Source organism: Solanum lycopersicum, chromosome 10 (assembly GCF_036512215.1).
Source record: "Solanum lycopersicum chromosome 10, SLM_r2.1".
Lineage (NCBI taxonomy): Eukaryota > Viridiplantae > Streptophyta > Magnoliopsida > Solanales > Solanaceae > Solanum > Solanum lycopersicum.
Genome location: NC_090809.1, coordinates 15879147 through 15891243, shown reverse-complemented (window position 1 = coordinate 15891243; position 12097 = coordinate 15879147).

The window sequence follows — 12097 nt, the reverse complement described above, 5'->3', positions numbered from 1 at the left end:
TCCTAGAATCGAGTGAACATGACAAATGAGAGTGGGGGCTTCATGTTTAGTAAGTCCTAATACCTACAAGAGAATCTTCACGTTTAGTAACTCCGTTTTCCCATCATATATGTTGTCGCATGAAATGAAAACCTCTATGTCTATCAACTTATTGTTTTCAGTTACTATATCCATGTTACATAACTATGTGCCTCTGTATTGTATAACTTGTGTATTCCACATAGATATCTATGATCTATTTGTTACACCATAGGAAAGTGTTAACCACTGTTTTCTGTGTGGGAGTAGAACATTGGATTTCATGTAGCTCACGTGTTAAGTCACTTTTTTATGTCAATACATGAATTATGAGTATGTATGTAAATTTGAATTATGTCTTCCAAATGAGTCTACTTAGTATACGTAGAGGCATGGGACTCCATGTGTACATTACAGAAGTTGTGAAGGGGTTATGAAGGTTGTTTACTAATGGTATGAGCTAAAATGTTATGGTTGTAGAATAGGAAAGAGTCCTTGTATGATTCTATGAAATATGTGGCTTATATCTAGTTATAAGTGAAGTTATTATGATTTTTTTAGTATGATATGACAAGTCTAGGGTGACTTCTTATGTATACATGGTGGAAGTAGTATTATGCGATTCTATCTACACATTGCACTAGTGAGACTTAAGAGTTTTCTAAGGTTATGGTCCTTACATGAAATTGATGTCTATTATATGCCTAAGACTTATGAATATATGTGGTTGTGTTTATGAATCATATATATGATATACTATTGTATGGTGACCTCAAGGTGGTCCATTGTGCTAATTAAACTACAGAGTTTCTTAAGGAAAGAAGTAGAATAAAACATAATTAATGTATAGTATGTATTAGATAGACCTCATAGTATGATATATGGCTTTATGTGCTATTAGAAGTCGTATCCATTTCAATGTAATGTGTATGAACTATGGTTTTGTTATTAAGTCTGTGTTCATGATGTTACGAGAAATACATCTTGCATGATTTCAAATGTAATGTCCTCATTAAATGCCTGTGCTTGCATGGTTGACATGCTTAGTTCATACTTTTACTAATACCATTCTTCTTCAATATTTTCCACTATGTGTAGGTGTTGATGGCTATAGGTTCTCTCTTAAAAGAAGAACTTTGATAGATCTCCCAAGTTCAAGTAAAGGGGCCTTTATGATCCAAGGGAATCAGTTTTCAACATGTTTCTTTATGATTATGTAATAGTTTTGACCTATATTTTATGTTTTAAAGGGCCGTGTAGCTATTCTACTCTATAGTGTCTTGTGTTAAGATTGCAAAGAGTCTTAGAGTCTAATTATGCACTTACGATATTTTTATATATATGATGTGATCTTCTATCATATGATTTGCTATGAAATGTTTTAAATTTTTTTGCTATTTTTACGACTATGCAATGAAATATATCTACGGGCTTGTATATGACCTCCTAGAGGTTGTGTAAATTGTGGTACTTCTACGGGGTTCTCCCGTAACGTGAAACTTCATGTCGGCCTAAGTTTCCCATGTAGATCCCTAAACTCTTAAGAACGTTTATGGAGGCCATCTCTTTGTTCCTTAACTGCTTGACTTGACGATTTAGAATTTCCAGTGGAACCTCTTCATTGGAAAGGTCCTCATCCACGCCTAACCCTTCAATAAGCGAATGAACATGGGATGGCAAGTACACTTCATAAGAATGGAGGCATGGTGTACAAGATGAACCGAAGCTAGTTCAGTAGATAATCTCAACTCATATGATAATTTTCCTACCCGTGGTAAAACCTCAAAAGGGACCCACATACCGAGGATTTCATTTCTCCTACTTGTTGAATCTCATCACCTTTTTCATAGGTAAAATATTCAAATAAATCTTATCACCCACTTAATATTGAAGGTCTCTTCTTCGATTGTCATCATAAGACTTTTGCGGACTATAGGTCATTTTCAACCTATCCCGTATAACTCAAACTTTCTCTGATGTGTCATAGAATATTTCGCGAATGAGGAGTAAAGACTCACCAACCTTAAACCACCCAACTACATACCTACATCTCCTACCATAGAATTCTTCAATCGGAGCCACGTCAATACTCGAATGGTAGTTATTATTATAAGTTAACTCAATCAATTGCAAGTTATTGTCCCAATTCCCTTTGAAGTCTATTACATAAAATTTTAACACATCTCTATGTTTTTAATAATACCCTCTGGTTGACCATCCGTTTAAGGATGCAAATTTGTGCTAAGCTTCTCATGTGTACCCAAATCTTTTTGAAAAGACCTCTAAAAACAAGAAGTGTACTTTGCACCTCTATCCGATAGACATAGGTACTACTCATAAAAGCACATAAAGTCATTTATCATACTTTGAGGCATAATCAATGCATATAATACATTACATCTCTTTAATCATACTTCTTTCCTTAAGCAACTCTCAAGTTTATGTAGTGAAATTTGTCACTTTGAGGTAACCTATGATAGTCTTTCATATTATGTAATGTAACACAATCACATATATTTATAAGTCTTATGCACATAACATAAATCAACTTCACATAAGAACCATCACCTTAGAAAATTCGTAAGTTACACTTGTGCAGTGTGTAGGTAGCATCTGATATTACAACTTCCACCAACTGTACCTAACAAGTCACCCCATACTACTCATATCATGCGCAACAAGTCATAACACTTCCATTTATCATTAGACATAAGGAAAATACATCATATCATCAAATAAGGACTCTTTTCTTTATAACAACCTTTGTTATAACTCTCTTAGTTCATACCATAAATAAACCACAATCTTAACCCCTTCACAAGCTTACTTGTGCAATTTACACTTGGAGTCCCATACCCCCCACTTATACTAGTAAAATCATTTAAAATCCATACGTGCCATTAACATACATATGCATAATTCAAGTATTGACATGCAAACGTCACTTAAAAAACATTCATAAAATTAAAAAAAGATAACATAAGTGTTCCTTGTAAAAAATTACTAATCATATCCTTTCTTGGAGTTGACTAGTGCAATACATCGATAGGGTCCATACTCATACATGTACTAAGTACAACCTCAAAGAGTTATGATTAGACTCCATAATTTGATTTTACTTTATTTCTTTCATTAGGAGAAATAGATATAAACTACAGTTCGCCCTCCACACACAAAAAAAAGAGAGGATTAACACTTGCCTATGGTGTACCATTAGTAGATACATATCGAGGTTGAATGCACTAGCTATAATGTAATTTGTGGCGGCACGTACTTATTGAACATAGATATTGCTTCTATTGTTGTTGACTTACTATCGTCGACGTTTCAACCTCATGAGACAATATCTGTGTTGCGCACCTATACTTTTTATAGGTTAGGTTCTCTTGTTTAATACGAACTTACTAAACGGGAGGCCCCATTCTAATTTTTTATGTTCACTCGGTTCTAGGATCTTACTATTTTCTTAAAATACATTTAAGCCCTTAATGCATATGTTTATAAAGAAGCCCTTAGGAGCTTCATACTTTATACATCAAATAGCTCAAAGGATTCTAAGATGAGAATGTCCTTTCACATAATCATACAATTATGGATCATGTGTGAGTGCATACAATGTACACTACACTCACATAACAACCTCTAGGCATACACATGTTCATAACTACATTATTCATATTATTTATGTTCATCGATATAAATAATGATGGATAGGAGAACCATCATTTCCTTAATTATCATGAGTCTACCGTATTCATAGATATGCATTACATGTTTTTTTGTATTTTGGTCAACATGATCAGAACATTATGGCTATGAACATATTATTGAGGCAGCCACCCTCTTAAGATCACAATACACATTAGTTCATAGACACACACAACGTTATAGCATAGGAGACAAGGAATATTCATCATTTACATCTACGACTCCTAATAATGATCAAGACAAAACATTCATGTAATGGGGCATATGTAGGTGGTCGCTAATCAGTAACCCTTCATCAATGTCAAATGTATACAACCTCCTTACCCTAGAATGATCATTTATATATAGGAGATATCATCAATAAACCTAGAACATGATACTACAATTGGAGACTAGGTATAATACTTCACATTGTGCTATTGTCATAATCTCACTTCACAACACATTATTTGACTTAAAGGACATGATCATAACATAAAGAGACTGACAAGAAAGAATGCATTGCCCACATAAGTGGAGCATACCACACAATGCCATTGAAGGTAAATTCCAAAAAAAATTATAAAGAGTAGAAGGAATAAGAAAAATTTACCAATTTTCCATTATTTTATCATCATTGATCAGTAAAAAAAAATTTGTAAACAATCCATATAAAAAAAAGCAATCAGATAATCTAAATCACTTCCTAAAAAAACTTAACAAGATAATATTGCCCACATTATAGGCCAAATAGAGAAATTGGGAAGATCATGTGTTCTTCAAGAAATTAGATTGAAATTCATATTTTAAACAAAATATACACATCAATTTATAATGATCATTATTTTGTTATCATTTTGAGAATGTATCCATGGTTTGATTAAAATAAGGAATATTTGATCATGAAATCTCTTTGAAAATATTCGAAGGAACTCCTTGGAAGAATGGATAACAAAGTATGAAGGATCACAATACCTCAATACATTTAAAGACAAAAAAATGTTGATGAATATCCATTGAAATCCATCAAAAAAGTTGTTCTTGAGATTCATGTCACATGGAGGTTACTAGAGAGGATATGTTATTTAGTAGAAGGGGTGAATTTTGAAGAGTGAAATCTAATTGGGATTTTTATTTTTTCAACCACATTATACACCAGAAAATAGATAAAATAACATATTAATGCCTATTTAGGATGTGGGGTGAATTTCCCATTCACTCCTATAATGGACAGCGTGCAGGCAAATTTTGATGGCCCCAATAAACATACATGGTAATAAAACATTGACGCATAGATGGTCCAACACTGCACAACTGTAAATGTTGACTGAGACTCCTTCAAGAAGGGCTGAGCTTATTCTTATAAATGTTGAGAAACTACGGTAATGGACGGGGCTTCAATGAAGGAACGATTCGTTGTACGCCAAGCGTAGTTTAATCACTTCCAAGGCAGTCCTTTTCCCACTTTTGGGAGATCCTCAATGACCCTTTTGATGGTCCATGGGGAGTCGTCCCCGAATGTTTCAAACCTTAATGTAACACCCTATAACAAAATAAGGTTAACTAGAGATTTGTGATTGTTTCTCATGTTAATTTTGTGTTAAAGGGATTATATTAGTGTCCTCAGTAAGTGTATAAAGTTTAGTTAAGTTTTAATTTCAAACGTCACACAACGTCCATGAAATTCGGAAGATATGCCTTAGATAGTGCTTGTGTGGTCTCATGTGTTTGAGTGAGTTTTACGTGTTCATTTTTCTTTATTTTGTGTGGGAAGTTCCTAATACCTACAGGACTATATTTAGGGGTTTAACGTGCGGGTAATGTCCCACCTAGGACCCACTAGGAGCACTAGATTAGAACCCCTTCTATTTGCAAGAAGATGACAAGCATTGACAAAACGATGGCCACAAGGGATAGAACATTTGTCAAACGACGGCCCGTTGACCTTATTCATCGATTTTTCATTAAAGGTAGGCAATCCTTATAAATATTGAAGACAAGAATAAACCGATGGACCCCCACTAACGAGGCATTGTTGGAAAAACGCCCCGTCTTTTGGATCCGTTTGTGATGCCTGCAAAACCTTCTAAGAGGGTGCATTGGCTTGGGGTTTTTAATAAATTTAACCCAAGTCTTTTTAGGAAACTGGAAGTGAAATTTATGGTTTATTAGGTATATTAAATTTTTTCAAACCCTAACACCTAATTTTAGACTTCATTTCCTAAAACAGAAAACCCCTCTGTCTTAAAACTCTCTCTCAAGTCTCCATGGAATCTACATGTCAAGAAGATCTAGAAGGTCTGTTGGTGGTAGATTTATTAACCTAAAATCAGTGGGGTTTCTTCAATATGAGGTGTGGTAGTCATCCTTGAACTATCTTCCATTCAAGGAGCCTTTTTCTATTATATTTCAAAAAAAGTTTGTCAATACTAGTTTCTTCTATCTTCAAATGTAAATATAGGTCTTGCATGAAAACATTTTAAATGATTCAATATGATGTTTATAATGTTATTTGGTGATTTTTAAATCTAAAACATCAATAAAATCATAAAAAAAAAGCTTTTCATTAAATTGTCGCTTAAGAAATTGGTTAATTGAGCTTTGTTTTGTAGTCTTTGAGCATGGCTTTACTTGTGCTGTTATTGATGTTAAGATACTGCCCTACGCATCAATACTAGTTTCTTCTATCTTCAACTGTAAATATAGGTCTTGCATGAAAACATTTTAAATGATTCAATATGATATTTATAATGTTATTTGGTGATTTTTAAATCTAAAACTTCAATGAAATCATAAAAAAAAAGCTTTTCATCAAATTGTGGCTTAAGAAATTGGTCAAATGAGCTTGGTTTAGTAGTCTTTGAGAATGGCTTTACTTGTGTTGTTATTGATGTTAAGATACTGCCCTACGAGTTAATCTATGATGAATTGTTAATTAAGATGTTATAGGTGATGGAAGCTTTGACTAAAGGGTAAGTTCGTTATATTGTTTAGTTTTAATTATGAAGTGTCGTTGAGTGGTATATTTCACCTTCTTGGTGGCGGTGTTTACTTCAATTGTATGAATGTGTAGTTACTTCTGTATTTTTTTAATGAGTCCATAAAGGAATATTATGAGGAGAAATAAGGAAATGAAGTTATTTTTGTTAATGTGTTTCATGATACTTGTTATGAATGTATGCTACAGATTATGTCTAAAGACTTATATGATTATGTGAATCATGTTAAAGTGTGTGATATGATTAAAGAAGGTCTAAGCATGTATAGAATGAAATGTAAATAACATTATGCTTGTTGTGCAAGGTGTCTTCACATGTATACACACATTGACACTTGAATGAATAAATGACGCTAAGTTTAGTCAAAAGGGGAATTTTGGGGTGAACTTTATTCGTGAATTGAGAAGAATTTTTAAGTAGGAACCTCATTATTACCAAGAGTTTTCTAATGTCTTTTGGAGAATATATACCTTTCGTGAGTTAAGATGTGGTGTCCAAAAGTTATCTGTGATCTTCAGTAAAGAATGTTGAGAATCCGTGGGGAGTTATGCTTAGCACCGATAGGATATGAAGAAGGGGTGGCTACACTTCATGAGTTGAGAAGTTGTATTCCAAATATACCAATTTAGATGAGTACTCCCTGTGAGAACATACTGATTTACTTAGTACAAATCTCCTTCTTCCTTAACTATCGCTGACATAGTTGTAGATATTCGGAAATCCATGTTTAATCTAAAGAGAAAATACCTCACTCTAGTAAAGTGAGGGGACTCTTCTACGATAAGGGAAGTATCGGGATTCAATGTATAACTATCATGGTCTATGGTGGTTAACATAACCCCCAAAAAAACTAATGGAAGTGTTAAGTCTTCTAACAAAGTGTACTACTTAGAGTAAGAAGTTGAATGAGATGCTATATATCCATTGCACTAGGTAGGCATTCCGAAAGGGATGTCTTGGTGAATCTTATGTTAATTGAAAGAACTAACTCTTCTAAAAGAACGTACTACTTAGGGTAGGTGGTTGTATGGGACGATATCTAACTATTTTACAAAGTAGACCTTTCGAAAGGGAGTCTTTGTGTTATTCCTTCTAAAAGAGTGTACTTCTTATGGTAGATGATGGAATGTGACATCATCTACTCATTTTGGTAAGTAGGTATACCAAAAGGGAAGTCTTTGTGTGTTAGTTGGGTATTTTTCTAATGACTTGTCATGGATTTGATGATAGTTCTCCCGAGGTAAGTAATCCAAAAAGGGGTAGTCTTGAGGATCACTTTGGTGTGTATTAAAGGAGGTGTATGTGCATCTCCTTCATGCCTTACTTTGGTCAGTCTTAGGATAACCTTATTTAAGGAAAAACTCATAAGTTAATAAGTTGACTTCCTCTATGCTTGGCCTTGGAAGTTAAGTATTTTTGAAAAGGGATAGTTCACTGTAAATTTTAAAAAGACTTCAACGTAATTTTTAAAAGATTATTTTATGTTGGTGCTTTGTGGTAAAGATTATGGAAATTCTTATCTAAGTGGTAAATGTTGATTCTTGTGTTGTTATACTTTTATATTCATCATTGTTTTACTTGAATGGCATGAAAACCTATTAAAACTAAAATGACACTTTGTGCATATTTTAAGATATGCCTTACTTTGTACATATTAGTACTAACCACATACTTTTCAATACACTATAAGTATATGTTTGGAAGAAAGGTTGTTGTCTAGAAGGAAAATCTTGGAAAAGATTCACTCAAGGCAAAGTATGTCATCATATTTTCAAGGGAAGAGTTCTTAATTCTTTAAGTTTTATACAAGTTCTTAACACATATATCTTTCAAAGGTAAGGGGTCGTACCCCTATGATTTTAATGTCAAGACTTTAAGATGACTTTTGACAGTGAAACTTTATTAGTATTATTAAAGATTCCTTTTTATATCAAATTTCTTGAAAAATATTAATTCCACTCTACTTTTAATGTCTTATGTAATGAATGACTGTTAAGAGGCTTGTATGAGACCCCAAAGGGTCAGGTATGCCTTTTGACTATCCAAGCATTTTGCCTAACTTCTAGGGGGTACTTGTGGGTCGTGAAAGACAGTGTAACAGAGCATAAGGTTATGAGAAAAAGTTTAGGCTCTAAAAGTCTCTGAAGCCATTGTTAGTAGAGTCTTTGTAATAAATGTGAGTCACGACACATCCATGGACAAGAGGCTATAGGATGATAGAGTTTTACTTTCTTCATTACTATTGTATCGATCCATAGAACGTAAATCCATAAGATCTCTCCATTCTTCTCCTTTGTCCAGTAGCATTGTAGGCGTGATATCTTTGAAAGGGAGATGTTTCTATGTTGGGAGAGAGAAAGGTGAGTTTTGATGATTATGATGGTTTTGTGGCTAGAAGAGTAAATGTGAAGGCTAGTGTTGAGAATTGTGATATGAATCCATGTAATGCTATGTGTTACTCATGAGATTGAAAGTGTTGTGATTACAAATTTTATGGGAGGTTAGAATTATAATGATTGAGTAAAGATCCCATGAGAGAAAATGTGCTATCTTGTGATTATGTTCAATCAAGTTAGAAATTCTTTAAAGTTTAAATTTGTGGAATGTTTAGAGGATGTGAAGATTGTGTTGCAGTTGAGGAAAACCCACTCTATGTGGTTAATTTTTAAATAGTTGTTATTGTGATTTGGATTAGGTTCTTGTGTAGGTTTAGTCTAAGGGGGAAATATGGTATGATTACCTAGTGAGGAAGTTGTGGAGTTATGGTAGAAAAAAAATGTAGAGTTTATATTGTTAGAATTTTATTTTAAAATGAATTTACGTTAACTTGTGGATAGGGATAGGAGGAGTTTTTTTCCATGAAATTTAGTTAAGATGTTCAAAAGAGTTGAATGAGGTGATGTTTAAGAAAGTTTTTATATGATTTAATACTAACAACAAAGTGTTATGCTTGATTAGTAGAGTTGTTGATTAGTCTTCATGATCATGAGTTAATAGTAGTGTGAGTTCCTACCTAGTGAGAAGTGTAGTGGTACTTAGAAGTATGAGACCTTAAAGATGGTTTTACCCTAAGTGGGGAAGAATGTGTGAGTACAAAGGTAGTTCATATCCTCATCTTTCCTTTTTGTTCATATTCAAGATTGAGAAAAAATCCTTAGTAGTTTAGTAATGATTAAATTCTTGCATGATAGTATGAGTTATCATGTATTGTATATGAATTTAGATGACTTAAGGTCTAATGTTGAAGAAGAAAGTTAAAGCAAAGTTTTGCATAATTAATGTTAAGTAGAATTGCATGTAGTGTACATAGTCCAACTGAATCCTCAAGGGTCACTAAGTGGGAGTGGCAATATCGGATGCTACTGTCACATTCAACTTAGTGTAACTTACCAAGTATCTTTGGAGTAATTTAGTATGGCCTTGACTCTCATACTGTAATGTCATCTCGTTAAAGTTTATTGGAAGGTGCATTAAAGAATTTTTAAGAAAGTGACACAATGAAGTTTTGAGTTGGTCAATACAAAAGAGGCTGCGGAGGTTTGATCCCACAACATCTTGTTCTAGGCGAATTGGTCAATACAAATTTTAAATGAAAAATAAAAATGTGTTGTGGTTCGATCCCACAACCCTTCGTCCAAATAAGAGGAGAATTCAATGAGAAAAATAAATATAGAATGGTGATGTTGAGGCTTGATCTAGGGTCCAAATGTCATGAGTTAAGGAAAAATGTATGTATTGTCCAAGGGGTTAGAACTTGAGTTCCCTGGCCCAAATTTCTCTATTGATACATAAATCATACATGCATTAAATGTACAACAATAAGTCAACCTGCATAGATCGAAATAGAGATCTTGGCATACAAATAAGATATATAAGTCTTGTACTACATAATCAGAGGAAGATATGAGTCACTTAACAAACTATGAATGAAGCATTATGGCTTGTGTGTGCAGACCCACAAGTCTAGCATACATATAAGCAAGTGAACCTAAGATATATGTAATGAAATGATGAAACCCTAGAAGGGTTAAGTACGTGTGTAAGATACACTAAATGTTCAAGTGCATTGGCATATGACTTAACGAAAAATGAAATGATGAAATGAACAATGAAACGATGAACCCTAGAAGGTTAGAGTAAGTGTGTGAAACACCCAAATATCCAAGTGTATTGCCATATGATGAAATGAACATTCACATAAAAAGGGATGAATAATAATGAAGATAAAATGTGCTAATGTTATTGAATATGGTGATAACCGGATATGAGGCTAATGTAAAAGATGTGAGCAATCTAAAATGACCCTAAGTAAATGTTACCAAAACGTAATCACATATGAGAGTGTAAAATTAACGAAGAGACTTATCTCTATGAACATTCTAATGAAAGTATTGAGATAAACACACATAATACTAATGATGATATGATAAATTGTCTACTAAGCTATGATGTAATGGTACATTGTACTAAGCATCGATAGACTAGCTATGAAACGTCATTCCATCTTTCGGGAAGCATGGAGGTTCATGTAAATCTCATTAGATAAGATAGTTCGGCATGCCCGGTATGGGTATCGTTATATCTCTTAGTCTTTGAACCTTTACTGCCAATATAAGGATCTGGCAGGGTTCATTTTCCATGTACGCTTGCATGTTTTTGGTCACTTTGGCTTGTGATTCAACCTCTTTTCTGTGTGGGGTTTTGTGACACAGGATTTCATGATGCTCACATTATCTATGTCGGCTAAAGTTGAAGTTACCAATGAATTAAGAGGCCTGCGTCAAATGATGCACATAATGAAATGAATGACACCAAAGGTGTTAGGATAGGATAATAAAACTGTGAGTTAGATTCAAATAATGACATTCGGTCATTCTTGGTCATTGCACAACGAACCCGATGAATGTCTTAAACTAAATTTGAGGTTTAGTTTGTGTTTACACTGCAGTATGAATAAAATGAAATGGAGTACGTATAAATTAACGAAAAAGGCTCTTTGTTTGCTAAAACAGACTCGCTAGTTGAGGTCCCATATGTTGAGCCCTCATTTCTAAGAAGTCTTAATGTTATGTCCATGACTCAAAGGTCTCATGGCATATGAATGAATGATATGAAAGATGTTATGTTCAATATGTGATATTATATGTGAATTATTTTATGTGTTTTTTGCAAAATGATAAGTTTAATGATGCATATTATACATATGGTAAGACATTGCAAATACAAATTTGGCAGGTCCATTGATTGTCCTAATCAAAATTTGGAAAGTCCACTGACTTGGATTTCCATAAATCATGTTTTTTGGAAAGAGCTATTCTTTCTTATGCATGTACTTGGTATGTGCTTGCATCTACCCATACTTCGTACAAGTGTGTAATAATTCCATACAAACA